We start from the raw sequence: 17,261 nt of genomic DNA, 5'->3' as shown, positions 1-17,261 counted from the left end.
CTCATACAACTGAGTCGTCAAAGGTGAGCACAGCACTCAGAGGCTTTACTGCTGACAACATTTTAATATGCGTGAGGGCGGTCTCCCATTGCCAATTTCTGATACAGATGGTGGTGTTTATTTTTGATGGGAAAAAAACATTGGATACCCTATCAGGGCCTGAAGGGGTGTAATCTGTGGTAAAAACTTATGTACACACTGTTAAAGGTTTAAACATTTTTAAAAGTTAAAGACATTGGGTTCAATTGTGATCCACACAACATGAATAGTCGGATTTAACTGGTGCAGGCCAGAGGTAATTAATTTAATTACATATTTTTCAATTATATAGTGCCAAATCACAACAAAGCTGCCTCAAGGCACGTCACACAAGTAAGGTTTAACCTTACCAACCCCTAGAGCAAGCACACAGGTGACAGTGGTAAGGAAAAACTCCCTCTGATGATTTGAGGAACAAACCTCAAGCAGACCAGACTCAAAGGGATGGCCCTCTGCTTGGACCATGCTCCTGACTCAGTTGACAATACAAATATATAGGAAATTTTTAGGAGTCCATGCTGGTGTACAGGATGGGAGGCTTGCAATAGAAGACATCCACACCCATCTCTGGATAGAGCCGCACCTCAAACAGAGAGAAAAAAAACAATCAGGCAGCAGAAAGACAACAAATAAGGGATAATTTGTCAACATGAAGCAACAAGAAAAACAGAAGAAATACAAAGGTGATCACCGGCCACTAGCCCTAAGCTTCACTGAAAGCCCCAGACTTTAGATAAAGTTGAGGCCGCGGCCCACTGTGTTTACTAATAAAATGAATTTAAAAGGACAGAAACCATGGTATTTTTTATTTCATTTCATTTATATAGCGCTAAATCACAGCAAAGCTGCCTCAAGGCACTTAACACAAGTAAGGTCTAACCTTACCAACCCCCAGATCAAGCACACAGGGAACAGTGGTAAGGAAAAACTCCATTTGATGATTTGAGGAAGAAACGTCAAGCAGACCAGACTCAAAGGGGTGGCCCTCTGCTTGGGCCATGCTACCGACTCAACTGACAATACTATACAGAAACTTTTGGGAGTCCATGCTGGTGTACAGGACGGGAGACCTGCAGAAGAAGACACCCACTGCCACTTCTGGATGAAGCTGCACCTCAAACACAGAGAGAGAGAGAGAGAGAGAGAGAGAGAGAGAGAGAGAGAGAAAACATACTACCATACTGTGCCATACTATGCCAGTATGCTAGCCACACAAAAGGGAAAATAAGTGCGTCTTAAGTCTGGATTTGAAAGTCTCTACAGAATCTGACTGTTTTATTGACACAGGGAGATCATTCCACAGAACAGGGGCATGGTATGAGAAAGCTCTGTGACCCACAGACTTTTTATTCACCCTAGCGACATAAAATAGTCCTGTGCCCTGAGAACGCAGAGCCCTGGCCGGTATGTAGGGTTTAATTAAGTTAACCAAGTAGGGAGGTGCCAGTCCGTGAATAATTTATTGGTTAATAGCAAAACCTTAAAATCTGATCTCACAGAGACAGGAAGCCAGTGAAGAGGGTATAATGTGCTTGAACTTTCTGCTCCCTGTAAAACGTTTGGCAGCAGCATTTTGAACCAGTTGGAGACCCCTAAATCTGGACTGCGGTAAACCAGAAAACAGAACATTGCAGTAGTCCAATCTAGAAGAAACAAATGCATGAATCAGGGTCTCATCATCAGCCATAGACAGGATGGGATGAATCTTCACAATATTTAGCAGGTGAAAGAAAGCAGTCCTCATAATACCTCTAATGCGGAGGTGAAAGGACAACATAAGATCAAAAATTAGCCCAAGGTTCCTCACGTTGTCAGTGTGATGTATGTCACACGAGCCGAGGCTAACCATTAGCTGGTCAAATTAATGCTAATGTCTCACTGGACCAAAAACCATCATTTCAGTCTTGACAGAGTTTAAAAGTTGGAAATTGCTAGACATCCAGCTTTTCACTGGTGCAAGGCAATCCTCTAAGGATTTTAAATGGATGAGATTACCAGCAGTTATCGATAGGTACTATAACTGAGTATCATCAGCACAACAATGAAAAGTAATCCCAAAACATTCACATGACATTGTGGTGTTTTGGCACTTCCCAGCAACTGTACCAGTGACTTCCAGTGGATTGTTTGCTGTTGTGACGTGCATCCGAACTTGACATGGTTGTATACGTTTCTTTTATTTCTGTTTAGCACGCTTCTGGTTGTTAAGTGTATCTACTCTGAATCTTATTTAACTACAGTCCTGTTGTGAATCACTAGGGGTTAGAATTTGCTAGCAGTTAGCATTTGCTAGCAGTTAGATTCAGTAGCGGTTAGCTTTCACTAGCTAGGTCGACTCACCGCCCCGCCATTACGTTTATAGCTGTTTTTTTTTTACTTTAATACCTCTGTTAGTTTTTCAGAGTAACTAACTGCTGTGAATTTTAGGTCATTATTTTACTCCTGTGTAAATCTTAGGAGTGACTAGCATTTTCGCTAGCAGTTAGCAGTTAGCTTGCATTAGCTAGTGCGACCCCCCCCCCCTTTCATTAATACTTCTTTTAGGGGTTTTTTTTCATGTAACTGTTGGAATTTAGCTTAGGACTTTACTCTTGTTTTAATCTTAGAAGTGGTTTACTTGTAGAAGGGTTTTTTGTTTTGTTTTGTTTTTACTGTTTACTGTTCCTACAGGGCAGCACGGTGGCTTAGTGGTTAGCACTGTTGCCTCACAGCAAGAAGGTCATGGGTCCAATTCCCACCTGTGGCCTTTCTGTGTGGAGTTTGCATGTTCTCCCCGTGTTTGCGTGGGTTTCCTCCGGGTGCTCCAGTTTCCTCCCACATCCAAAGACATGCAGGTTAGGTGGATTGGAATCTTTAAAATTGTCCGTAGGTGTGTGAGTGGGTGTGAATGTGTTTGTTTGTGGCCCTGTGACAGACTGGCATCCTGTCCTGGGTGTACCCCGCCTCGCGCTCTATGACTGCTGGGATGGGCTCCAGCCCCCCACGACCCTTAATTGGACGAAGCGGTTGAGGATGAGTGTGTGTGTGTACTGTTCCTACAAGTCTAATACTTCTGCTACTTTTTCCGGTGTAGCTGCTGTGAATTTTAACTCATTTATTTACTTCTGTGTGAATCCTGTGTGAGCCTTACAGTGTTTAGCTTATTCATTATTGGTTAGCTCGTGCTTGCTTGGCTATACTCTTGAATTTTTTAGTGCACAAAGTACACTACTTTACACCCTCCGTAAATCCTGTGTGATGTTGGAAGATAGGGTGGCTCTTTTAGAGAGCTGTGTCCGTAAGTTAGAACAGCTTCTTAGCTCAGTGGAGTTAGATGTTACGGGCACTCCAAATGAGGTTAGTGTTGGGCCGGCTAGCGTGCCCATTAGCAGTCTAGAAACGCCGTATTCCTGGGGCCAGAGCTCCCGACACTGCATCCCATCTTAGGGATATGAGATATAGTCACATAGTTATTCATGTCAGCACCAATGATGTCAGGATGAAGCATTCAGAGGTCACAAAAATGGACATAGAGAGGACTTGTGACCTTGCCAGAAAGATGTGTCGGCATCAATCAATAGTCTATGATCCCCTCCCCTCCCGGGGTACTGATGAGGTGTTTAGCAGGCTGCCATTGTTAAATAGGTGGCTGGTGCAATTTTGTAGACAGCAAGGCTTTAGCTTTATTGATAACTGGCCTTCGCTCTGGGGCCGCTGTGGCTTGCTGATGCTGGACAGCCTCCACCCAACTGGGGAAGGTTCCGCCATCTTGTCTGCGAACACAGATAGAGGTCTACAGGGAGGGTAACATTAGGAATTTACAGCAGGCCACGGAGCAGGTGATTAGAGACCCTGCAAGGCTTATGTCAAATATGGCTGTGGAATCCATTAGATTAGTGGGGAAATTAATGCAGAAAATCCACTATGGTGATAGTGAAGTTTATATGCCAGGGAGGGAAATTCAACAAGTTCAGACTGTGGCCTGTTTCCATAGACATGTCCGTAAAAATCATAGAGGGATATGCTTTGCAAATTTAATACCCATTACTATACTGGATGATGCTGAAATTGAGGATGGCGCAATGGTTGTTCCAGCAGTATCAAAGATTTTGTGTCTGCTACCTACAACTCGCGTGGAATGTCTCAAACCTAAACCTACATCTAGACATCTTATATATGCTACTCTGGAACCACCCCTAAACCCAAACAGTCCAACTGTCAACCCCACTGAGGTCCTTAGTCTGGGTCTCATTAACATAAGATCACTATCCTCAAAATCATTGTTGATTAATGATCTAATTATTGATTATCACTTAGATATGATTGGGTTATGTGAAACCTGGCTTAAACCTACAGCTGTCCTCCCCTTAAATGAGGCCTGCCCACCAGTATATACATTTAGTCACATCCCTCGTGATGCAAACCAAGGCAGAGGTGTTGCTCTTATTTATCAATCTAGGTTTAGCTTATTAGCGGTTGGGGGTCACAAATATAACTCGTTTGAGCATCTGATTCTCCACTCCGCTCAGGATATTACGCATTGCCAAGGTCAGAAGAATAAAAATCAGCCGTTTTACTTTGTCACTGTATATAGGCCTCCTGGCCCATATTTTGAATTCTTAGATGAATTTGGTGCATTCATCTCTAACTTGTCAACTAGTGCAGATAACATTCTGATCATTGGTGACTTTAACGTTCATATAAATAAGCCTTCTGATCCCCTCTGCAAATCATTTATGGAAATTGTGGATGCATTAGGATTTCGGCAATGCATTCAGGACTCAACGCACATTAGTGGAAATACCCTGGATTTGGTTCTCCCACGTGGTATTGCTGTCACAAATATTGACATCATGCTTCTTACATCTTTGGTCTCTGATCACTCACTTATTAAGTTTACAGTTTCACTGCCATGTTTAGTGGAACAACAACCTTATATATCACTATGGCGATGCGATCAACTCCTCAACTAAGACTGAACTTAAAGCTAGACTGCCTGATGTCTTAGCTTCACATTTGGCAAATACCCAATCAGTAGACAGTCTTGTGGATAGTTTAAACTCAGTGCTCAAAACTACACTCGACATGATTGTGCCACCTTTGTTAAAACCGCGCCCCCCCCACAAAACACAGTCACCTTGGTTCAATGATTACCTGCGTGACCTCAAGCATAAGGCAAGAGATCTAGAACGGAAATGGCGTAGTTCAAAATTAGAAGTATTCCACCTTGCATGGCGTGATGCTATCTTAGACTATAAGCATGCATTACTGGCTACAAAGCAGACCTATTACTCTGATTTGATCAACAAAAACAAGCATAACTCAAAGTTCTTGTTCGACACGGTGGCAACACTTATTCATGGACAACCACCTGTCGTTCGCTCTTCTTTTACAGCACAAGATTTCTTGGATTACTTTGAGAAGAAAATAGAAGATATTAGGTTAAACATATCCCAGCATGCCTTAACCCAGCCATTACACCATACTATTGAGGTGGGCGCCATTACTGAGATATTACCTCGATTCACAGAATTTGATAGTATCTCACTAAGCGTGCTGATGAAACTTGTAATGTTTACAAAAAGCACAACCTGCTTATTTGATCCTATACCAACAAAACTGTTTAAGGACCCATGGCCCACTCTTGGGCCGACTGTGCTGGAAATTATTAATCATTCTTTAACTTCTGGATCTGTTCCTAAATGCTTCAAATCTGCAGTGATTAAAGCATTACTTAAGAAACCTAATCTTGACCCTAGTGTATTGAAAAACTACTGGCCAATATCAAATCTATCATTTTGCTCTAAAATTCTGGAAAAAGTGGTTTCACGGCAGCTCGTGGACTATCGTACTGAGAATAATCTCTTTGAGCCACTGCAGTCTGCTTTTACAAAACATCATTCCACAGAGACAGTTCTCACTAAAGTAGTGAATGATCTTCTGCTTGCAATGGATTCAGACACCACTATGGTTAGATCTCAGTGCTGCATTTGATACAGCGGATCATCATATTCTACTTGATAGGCTGGAAAATCATTTTGGGATTACTGGGAGTGCCCTTGCATGATTGACGTCATACTTGACCAGTCATTCTCACTGTGTTTTGTACAATAACACTACCTCTAACCTTAGTGACATGAAATTTGGGGTTCCACAGGGGTCCGTCTTAGGCCCCGTTTTTCAACCTTTATACAGCACCCCTTGGGCACATATTGTGGCGCTTTGGGATTACCTTTCACTGCTATGCTGATGATACTCAGTTATACATGTTGATAACTGCTGGTAATCTCATCCACATAAAATCTTTAGAAGATTGCCTTGCAGCAGTGAGAAGTTGGATGTCTAGAAACTTCCTACTTTTAAACTCTGATAAGACTGAAACGCTGATTCTTGGTCCAGTGAGACATTGGCATCAATTTGACCAGTTAACGCTTAGCCTAGGCTCGTGTGTCATACATCACACTGACAAAGAGGAACCTTGGGTAATTTTTGATCCTACATTGTCCTTTGACCACCACATTAGAAATATTATGAGGACTGCTTTCTTCCACCTGCAAAATATAGCAAAGATTCGTCCCATCCTGTCTATGGCTGATGCTGAGACCCTGATCCATGCATTTACCTTTTCTAGATTGGACTACTACAACGTTTTATTTTCTGGTTTACCACAGTCCACCATTAGGGCTCCCCAATTGGTTCAAAATGCTGCAGCCAGACTTTTGACATGAAGCAGAATGTTTGACCACATTACACCCATTTTAGCATCCCTTCACTGGCTTCCTGTCCCAGTGAAATCAAATTTTAAGGTTCTGCTACTAGTCTATAAAATTGTTCACGGACTGGCACTTTCCTACCTAGCTGACCTAATTAAACCTTACGTACCGTCCCGGGCTATGCGTTCTCAGGGTGCAGGACTACTTTGTGTCCCTAGGGTTAAGAAGAAGTCTGCGGGTCGTAGGGCTTTCTCTTATCGTGCCCCTGTTCTGTGGAATGATCTCCCTGCATCAATAAAACAGTCAGATTCTGTGAAGACTTTCAAGTCCAGACTTAAGACGCACTTATTCTCCCTTTCGTATGGCTAGCATACTGGCATAGTATAGTTCTACGCCACGGCCTCAACTTTACCTAAATTCTGGGTCTTTTAGTGAAGTTTACGGCTAGTGGCCGGCAATCACCTTAGTATTTCCTGTTTTTCTTGTTGTTTAATGCTGACAAATTATACTGTATTTAATTATACTGTCTTTCTGATGCCTGATGTTTTTTCCTCTCTGTTTAAGGTGCAGCTCCATCCAGAGATGGGTGTGGTATTTGTGCTGGAGAGCCTCCTGTCCTGTGCACAAACAGGATTTCCTGAATATTCGTTTTGTGAACTGTTCTATAATTTATGTCTGTAGCATGACCGAAGCAGACGGTCACCCTTTTGACTCTGGTCTGCTTGAGGTTTCTTCCTCAGAGGGAATTTTTCCTTACCACTGTTGCTCTGGGGGTTAGGAAGGTTAGACCTTACTTGTGTGAAGCGCCTTGAGGCAACTCTGTTGTGATTTGGCGCTATATAAATGAAAATAAATTGAAAAAATATGTGGCCAAGAAGTGCTATATCAAGGGAGAAAAGCAGGGGGCCTAAGACGGACCCCTGTGGAACCCCAAATTTCATGTCACTAAGGTTAGAGATAGTACTGTTGTACAAAACACAGTGAGAACGACTGGTCAGGTATGATATCAGCAGACCCGGCGCCATGAGGGGGCATTTGGGGGCAATGCCCCCTCACGTCATCAATCCCGCCCCCTCATATGTGAGAGTTATCAAAAATAAAAATAAAAAAGAAAAAGAAATACTGGAAAATATAGCAAAATATTAGCTATTCAATAATATCACATATTTAACAAATAAACCAAATTAATTAACTAAAGTAATTAATTTTAAAACAAACGGATATGGCGTGTTGTGTTCAAGCGATTTGATAGGTTGAGGGTTGCGCTTGTCAGTGTGGCAGAGGGCAAGGATCCTGAGTCCAGCGATTATGGCAAGGTGGACGAACTAAGCATGCTCGATTTATTCAAGCATTGTCAGAGCTGGAGTTCCTGGGATTCGTCAAGTCCACCAAGCAAAAGGCAGATCATGCAGCACGACTCACTTGAGGAGGGTGTTAATGCTGCGTTTACACATAACGACAAGTCATGAATGTCATTTTTCTGTCATTCGTGACACATTCCTGACATTCTTAATGTGACTTAACCCATCTGAATAGGTTTCTTAATAGTGCGTGTTGGTGCGTGATATTCTTGATATTTGTGGAGCATGTTTTTGCCTGTCAAAAAATCTTCCACGAATGTCACACACCACCCTCATTTCGTCTTACGTCATGGAGGTCGCAATTGAGCGTATTGATGCGTCTTGATGAGTAGTGATCCTTAATAGAACGTGACAACATTCTTAGTGGTTCCTGTGATGGTTCTTGGAGCCCAAACTGTCACGCCTTATTACGAAGTGACACGGAAACTGTCAAGTTTTGACACGACTTGTAACGCGGCGTCACATTTCACTGCGTGCCACGATGAATCAGTTTTCTGTCACGTGCACACAATTAAACTCAGCTCCAAGTGTCATTCCACAGTTCCTGCTGAAGCTCCTCAGGACGCTCCTGCAGGTGTTCCACCTGCTGTTGTAACCGATGAGCAGGAGAACGAGTCTGAGCCAGAGGAGCGAGAGGAGACTCACGTGCAGCCAGACATCTCTGCACCTCCTCCAGTCCGGCGGTGGAAGACGCGCGCGCACAATTAAACCCTGCTGCATTGCATTCAGTTTGATTGCTGACACCAAGTCGGCTAAAAGTCTAATTTCAGTGCTCTTCAGCGCGCTCCTGCAGGTGTTCCACCTGCTGCATGTGCCTGATGTTTGGGAAAATGCGCGAGACCAGACCCGCATGAAGCCACACATCTGGCTCTGTCCTCCTCCTCCTCTCTGCGCCACTCCATGGCACAAAGCCCAACTACGCATGCAGTCACAAAGTTCTTCTGAAAAACTGGAACGATCTGAATTCGGTTGGATGAATATGGGTGTGTGTGTGGAGACAATTCATCTCGTTCACAACGTGACAGAACTTAACGATGCGCTGTTACGCGCAATAACACAATTCTCAGGTGTCAGGTGTCCTCAGGAACTGCTGCAACGTGTTACCACACGTTACGATTAATGGCACGTGTTGCTGGAGAATTATCAGGAACCATTACGCACGGTCAAGAATAGTGTTCCGTGTTGTTGCGTGCTATTGCGCGTAACAGCGCATCGTTAAGTTCTGTCACGTTGTGAACGAGGTGAATTGTCTCCTCACACACACCCATATTCATGCAACAGAATTCAGATCGCTCCAGTTTTTCAGAAGAATTTTGTGACTGCATGCGTGGTTGGGCTCTGTGCCATGGAGTGGCGCACATGCCCAATTGCGCTGTGTTTGCGTTTGTGATGGAGGGCTGTATGTGGGGTTAATCTACTGTCTCATGTCATTTCTCAGATCAGTTGTTGGTTTGTTTTTGTGGTATGCAGATCACTTGACCAAGGGTCTATACGTTCAAATAATAATTAAAAAAATAGTCATCACTCTTTACTCTTAGTCAGTCTCTTACAACAGTGTAGCCTAAATACGAGTACATGAGCTTTCCAGGAGCGCACCCAATTCATTATGCACGCTCAGGCACGTCTCCTTCGGTGCACATTTTTTTGGGGGGGGGGCGACCCCTGTGATAAACTCATCGCCCCCTTAATATTTTTTTTCTGGTGCCGGGCTTGGATGTCAGGTATGGTGTGTAAAAATAGGTGAAACTGGACACTGGACAAGTAGGTACAACATGCAGTGAGCAGCACCCATCATTCTCTGAGCAGAAGCCTCCTTCTGATCCTCCTCCACAACACGAAACCCATGAAAAGTATGTCATGCGCTTCAACAGATATATTTGATATATTAAGAAAGACATTTAAGCTTTTTTAACAGTCTGGGAAAATACAATAGTGTTTTCACAAACAATTGTGTAATGGAAATTGTACATATTTGATATACGAGGTCTGTCAATAAAGCAACGGTCCTTTTTATTTTTTTCAAAAACTATATGGATTTCATTCATATGTTTTTACGTCAGACATGCTTGAACCCTCGTGCGCATGCATGAGTTTTTCCACGCCTGTCGGTGACGTCATTCGCCTGTGAGCACTCCTTGTGGGAGGAGTCGTCCAGCCCCTCGTCGGAATTCCTTTGTCTGAGAAGTTGCTGAGACACTGGCGCGTTGTTTGATCAAAATTTTTTCTAAACCTGTGAGACACATCGAAGTGGACACGGTTCGAAAAATTAAGCTGGTTTTCAGTGAAAATTTTAACGGCTGATGAGAGATTTTGAGGTGATTCTGTCGCTTTAAGGACTTTTCACGGTGCGAGACGTCGCGCAGCGGTCTCAGGCGGCGTCATCAGCCTGTTCAAGCTGAAAACCTCCACATTTCAGGCTCTATTGATCCAGGACGTCGTGAGAGAACAGAGAAGTTTCAGAAGAAGTCGGTTTCAGCATTTTATCCGGATATTCCACTGTTAAAGGAGATTTTTTTAATGAAAGACGTGTGGACGGGTCCGCGTGTCGGGACGCAGCCGACGCGGTGCGGCGGCACAGGAAAAACACCTCCGTGTTGATAACCATTTGTAAAATCCAGGCGGCTTTTGATGGCTTTCAGTGGAGTGAGTATATGAGAAATTGTTTAACAGCAGGACATGTTCCAACTTGTCCTTAAGGCTTTCAACAGAGGTGTTTTTCCTTTATTGATAGCACCCAGAGGGAACCCACGCAAACACAGGGAGAACATGCAAACTCCGCATAGAAAGGCCACAGGTGGGAATCAATCCCATTACCTTCTGGCTGCGAAGCAATAATGCTAACCATTAAGAACCATGCTGTCTGCGAAATTATGGTGTCTTTTTAAATTTTGTGCAAGCATTTTATTCTCCACTTGTATGAAATAAAAAGCTAACAGGATTGTCCTATGAACTGTGTGGATGGATGGATGGATGGATGGATGGATGGATAGATGGATAGATAGATAGATAGATAGATAGATAGATAGATAGATGGATAGATAGATAGATGGATAGATGGATAGATGGATAGATGGATAGATGGATAGATGGATGGATGGATGGATGGATGGATGGATGGATGGATGGATGGATGGATTTTATTATCATTGTCATTACAACAACGAGATGTCCGCACACACATTCCACATACAACAGCAATTGAGCTACAATTATTACTTGTTTACTGTAATAATGGCACACATCAGAATTAGGACAACACATATACATTTGACATTGTTTGTGCACTAAACTTGAAACAGTCCATTTCCCAATTGAGGCAATGTGAGTGTGTTTGTAGCCGCTGCAACTGTCAAGTTGCGCCGCCAGGCCAGCTTGAGAGGACGAGGCCTGCCGCAGGGAGGGAGGGGCAGGAAGAGTGATAAGAGGAGAGGCTGGAGCATGCTTCGGTCCATGTGTAAGTCTGTCAGTTTATTGTCCTTGTGAGTTGAGATAAGAATGGAGCCAAATAATCTCACCAGAGCCTGGATAAATTCCTCTGGAGGAAAAACAGTGGGCAATTGACCTTGATGCCTGTAGTGTTGCAGCCGAGCAGTGAAAAACACTTTTTACAGTTCCACTCACTCAGTCAAATCCCAATTCATAATTGGGATTTGGCTGAGTGAGTGTCATGACACTGAAACTGCTTTTTGTATGGAACATTGAGGGGGTGTACCGTTACATAGTCCCTTGATTGAGGAGAGCAGTGTCAACTCAGAACATGGGGCCATTTTGGTTCCAACTGCACTGAACTACTGAATGAACCTTTTATGTTTTCAACATTTCTTAAAATCATTTAACCACATACAGCAACACATCCAGGTGGTACTATCAAAATAAATATAAAAATGGTTAAGCTATCAAATTTACATAAAATTACAATTTATGATGATTTATTTAATTAATTTAAAGCCTGGTTTATGCTTCTGCAGCTCTGTAACTCTTTGTTATGCAGTGACGTGCATTGACAGTGAATGCGATTTAATCACTTAACGCCCGTTGTGTCCAACTGACTTCCACATCACAGAGCAGGGCTGTCAATCAAACCTCGCTCTCCAGAGATGACCAATCACAGCGGAGCCAGTGCTGACCTGGTTCCCTCCCCCATAGTGCCAGAAGTTTCAAGCGAAAGAGCAGGAATTCCCTGCACACGAGCAGAAATCAACTTCAAGTGGGCGCAGGCAGAGATAATTTGCGTGTGCACATTTAATAACTATGCATGAACACATTTTGAGTGTTGTTTTGATGCTGATCTGACGCAATACCAGTGGCATGGTATATTCACTACTAATAATCCGTTCAGTCAGCATTTTCAAATTATGCAATATTTTAAGTTGCACACAATACTCTCCACAATTTATACACGATACTTTCCACTTACATACCCATTCTACATGCATCCTATCTATCTTTTCTGATTCATCCCATTTTAATTTATAGGCTGTTTGTTCATGTCGACAAAATACATATGATCAGTGACTGAGTGGTTATGACTTTGATGCAGTGACTGATGAAGTCCTGTTATTAGGTAATATTTTAATTTCCAATTAATTTACTTACCAATTCTGAAACCTAGATTTTAGAAAGCAATTTTTTTTAATGTATTTCATAAGTAGTGCATTACATATTACATGTGCTTTAAAAGAAAATATTTGACTTCATTTTAAACATTCAAACTGACAGGGTTGCAGATCGCTAAAAGGAGGAAAATGTTATCAGCTGACAAAAAGGAAAAAGAACTGGAAAAGCAAAGAGAAATGAAAAAGTCATATCGTTCAAAAACTGGCGAAGAAAAAGAAGAGCTCTGCAGGATAAACGAGAAATGACATCCAAAATGAGGAAAGAAAATATTAACCCAAGAAGTGCCAAACAGAGCTGCTGTGACATCCTTTATGTGGAAGACAACATAACACAAAATATTCTATCAGAGGCTTTAACTGTCAGGCTTACTGGAATGGCATGGCGGGACACAAATGCTGGATTCAGATGTCAGTAAAACAGATTTTAGTGAAAGTTCAGGCAGGGTTTGGTACACAGGTAGGCAGGCCAAGATAGGCAACAGGATCCGAAGCATTAGGCAGAGACAACGTCAAAAACATGGGTAGGCAAAAAACAGAACAAAAATACTCACAAGAATAAGTGCTCAACAGTGGCTCAAAGCTCAACAATCTTGCAACCAGACAGGGTGAAAGGGAGTGATTAGCAAGGGATGCAGGACAGGTGTGTGTGGAACAGGGCTGGAGCCAGAGTGAAAATCTGACAGATGCATTTTTGCCCAATGATAAAATAAAAATTGTACGCGTCTTGTTATTCAATAATCTTCATTCTTTTATTCCTGTGCAACATACACTGTCACACTTCTTTTAATATATTTATTATACTTCATGGACCATAGTGAACACTTCTTATTTGTATAAATATGATGTCATAAAAAAAACACTATAACAAAAACTGACTGTAAACAGGATTAAATTTATTGCCAAAATCTTTCAATTATACCTGAATCTATATATGATTTTTTTTCAATTGATAAAATCAATAAAAATATGACTGCATATATTCTTAATAATAATATTTTGAGATACAGCCAGTTCACAGAAGACATTTTCCATTGATACCAATCAAAATTAGAAACAGTCCAGCAGGCAACAATATTCATCATGTCTATGACTAAATATACTAAAACAAATACTATGTAAGGATGAAGCCAGCACCTGTTGAACATGCTTTTCTCTTTGAAAGCCTGAGGAAAATGGGACGTTCAAGACATTGTTCAGAAGAACAGCGTAGTTTGATTAAAAAGTTGATTAGAGCGGGGAAAACTTATACGCAGGTGCAAAAAAAATTATAGGCTGTTCAGAACACTCATAGCACGGGCCGAGGCGGAGGATTAGCAGCAATCTTCCACTCCAGCTTATTAATTAATCAAAAACCCAGACAGAGCTTTAATTCATTTGAAAGCTTGTCTCTTAGTCTTGTCCATCCAAATTGGAAGTCCCAAAAACCAGTTTTATTTGTTGTATCTATCATCCACCTGGTCGTTACTGTGAGTTTCTCTGTGAATTTTCGGACCTTTTGTCTGACTTAGTGTTTAGCTCAGATAAGATAATTATAGTGGGCGATTTTAACATCCACACAGATGCTGAGAATGACAGCCTCAACACTGCATTTAATCTATTGTTAGACTCGATTGGCTTTGCTCAAAATGTAAATGAGTCCACCCACCACTTTAATCATACCTTAGATCTTGTTCTGACCTATGGTATGGAAATTGAAGACTTAACAGTATTCCCTGAAAACTCCCTTCTGTCTGATCATTTCTTAATAACATTTACGTCTTTCAGAAAGCACTGTAACTAGGTTTAAGGATATGATTCCTTCTTTATATTCTCCAATGCCATATACCAGCACAGGGCAGAGTACCTACCTAAACTCTGTGAGTGAGATAGATTATCTCGTCAATAGTTTTATATCCTCATTGAGGACAACTTTGGATGCTGTAGCTCCTCTGAAAAAGAGAGCCTTAAATCAGAAGTGCCTGACTCTGTGGTATAACTCACAAACTCGCAGCTTAAAGCAGATAACCCGTAAGTTGGAGAGGAAATGGCGTCTCACTAATTTAGAAGATCTTCACTTAGCCTGGAAAAAGAGTCTGTTGCTCTATAAAAAAAGCCCTCCGTAAAGCTAGGACATCTTACTACTCATCACTAATTGAAGAAAATAAGAACCCCAGGTTTCTTTTCAGCACTGTAGCCAGGCTGACAAAGAGTCAGACCTCTATTGAGCCGAGTATTCCTTTAACTTTAACTAGTAATGACTTCATGACTTTCTTTGCTAATAAAATTTTAACTATTAGAGAAAATCATCCCAAAGACATATCAAAAGCCATCACTTGACCCAGCTATCTTAGCTAATTATAGGCCAATCTCCAACCTTCCTTTTCTCTCAAAAAGTCTTGAAAGGGTAGTTGTAAAACAGCTAACTGATCATCTGCAGAGGAATGGTCTATTTGAAGAGTTTCAGTCAGGGTTTAGAATTCATCATAGTACAGAAACAGCATTAGTGAAGGTTACAAATTATCTTCTTATGGCCTCAGACAGTGGACTCATCTCTGTGCTTGTTCTGTTAGACCTCAGTGATGCTTTTGATACCGTTGACCATAAAATTTTATTACAGAGATTAGAGCATGCCATAGGTATTAAAGGCACTGCGCTGCGGTGGTTTGAATCATATTTATCTAATAGATTACAATTTGTTCATGTAAATGGGGAATCTTCTTTACAGACTAAGGTTAATTATGGAGTTCCACAAGGTTCTGTGCTAGGACCAATTTTATTCACTTTATACATGCTTCCCTTAGGCAGTATTATTAGACAGCATTGCTTAAATTTTCATTGTTACGCAGATGATACTCAGCTTTATCTATCCATGAAGCCAGAGGACACACACCAATGAGCTAAACTGCAGGATTGTCTTACAGACATAAAGACATGGATGACCTCTAATTTCCTGCTTTTAAACTCAGATAAAACTGAAGTTATTGTACTTGGCCCCACAAATCTTAGAAACATGGTGTCTAACCAGATCCTTACTCTGGATGGCATTACCCTGACCTCTAGTAATACTGTGAGAAATTTTGGAGTCATTTTTGATCAGGATATGTCATTCAATGCGCATATTAAACAAATATGTAGGACTGCTTTTTTGCATTTGCGCAATATCTCTAAAATTAGAAAGGTCTTGTCTCAGAGTGATGCTGAAAAACTAATTCATGCATTTACGAGGGCTGTCAATAAAGTATAGGTACTTTTTATTTTTTCAAAAACTATATGGATTTCATTCATATGTTTTTACGTCAGACATGCTTGAACCCTCGTGCGCATGCGTGAGTTTTTATACTCCTGTCGGTGACGTCATTCGCCTGTGAGCACTCCTTGTGGGAGGAGTCGTCCAGCCCCTTGTCGGAATTCCTTTGTCTGAGAAGTTGCTGAGAGACTGGCGCTTTGTTTGATCAAAATTTTTTCTAAACCTGTGAGACACATCGAAGTGGACACGGTTTGAAAAATTAAGCTGGTTTTCGGTGAAAATTTTAACGGCTGATGAGAGATTTTGAGGTGACACTGTCGCTTTAAGGACTTCCCACGGAGTGAGACGTCGTGCAGCACTCCCACGCGCCGTCATCAGCCTGTTTCAAGCTGAAAACCTCCACATTTCAGGCTTTATTGATCCAGGACGTTGTGAGAGAACAGAGAAGTTTCAGAAGAAGTCGGTTTCAGCATTTTATCCAGATATTCCACTGTTAAAGGAGATTTTTTTAATGAAAGACGTGCGGACGGGTCCGCGCGTCGGGACGCAGCCGGCGCGGTGCGGCGGCACAGGAAAAACACCTCCGTGTTGATAACCATTTGTAAAATCCAGGCGGCTTTTGATGGCTTTCAGTGGAGTGAGTATATGAGAAATTGTTTAACAGCTGGACATGTTCCAACTTGTCCTTAAGGCTTCCAACGGAGGTGTTTTTCCTGTGGCGGAGCGTCGCGGCGGCTGCGAGCCGACGCTGCAATCCGCCCGCACGTCTTTCATTAAAAAAATCTCCTTTAACAGTGGAATATCCGGATAAAATGCTGAAACCAACTTCTTCTGAAACTTCTCTGTTCTTTCACGACGTCCTGGATCAATAGAGCCTGAAATGTGGAGGTTTTCAGCTTGAAACAGGCTGACGACGGCACCTGAGAGCGCTGCGCGACGTCTCGCACCGTGGGAAGTCCTTAAAGCGACAGTATCACCTCAAAATCTCTCACCAGCTGTTAAAATTTTCACCGAAAACCAGCTTAATTTTTCGAACCGTGTCCACTTCGATGTGTCTCACAGGTTTAGAAAAAATTTTGATCAAACAAAGCGCCAGTCTCTCAGCAACTTCTCAGACAAAGGAATTCCGACGAGGGGCTGGACGACTCCTCCCACAAGGAGTGCTCACAGGCGAATGACGTCACCGACAGGCGTGGAAAAACTCACGCATGCGCACGAGGGTTCAAGCATGTCTGACGTAAAAACATATGAATGAAATCCATATAGTTTTTGAAAAAAATAAAAAGGACCGTTACTTTATTGACAGCCCTCGTATTACCAATATACG

General features: G+C 42.1%; 1 protein-coding gene across 1 annotated transcript in view; it reads right to left on the bottom strand.

Annotated features, from left to right (window-relative positions):
* Positions 1–17,261, bottom strand: part of dnah12 (dynein, axonemal, heavy chain 12) — a 184,148-nt gene that overhangs the window by 13,546 nt on the left and 153,341 nt on the right. The window lies entirely within an intron of this gene.

The sequence above is a fragment of the Thalassophryne amazonica genome, chromosome 6 (genome assembly GCF_902500255.1).
Source record: "Thalassophryne amazonica chromosome 6, fThaAma1.1, whole genome shotgun sequence".
In the NCBI taxonomy this organism is placed as follows: Eukaryota; Metazoa; Chordata; class Actinopteri; order Batrachoidiformes; family Batrachoididae; genus Thalassophryne; species Thalassophryne amazonica.
Note: the sequence above shows the minus strand (reverse complement) of the source record. Positions and strands in the feature narration are given on the sequence as shown.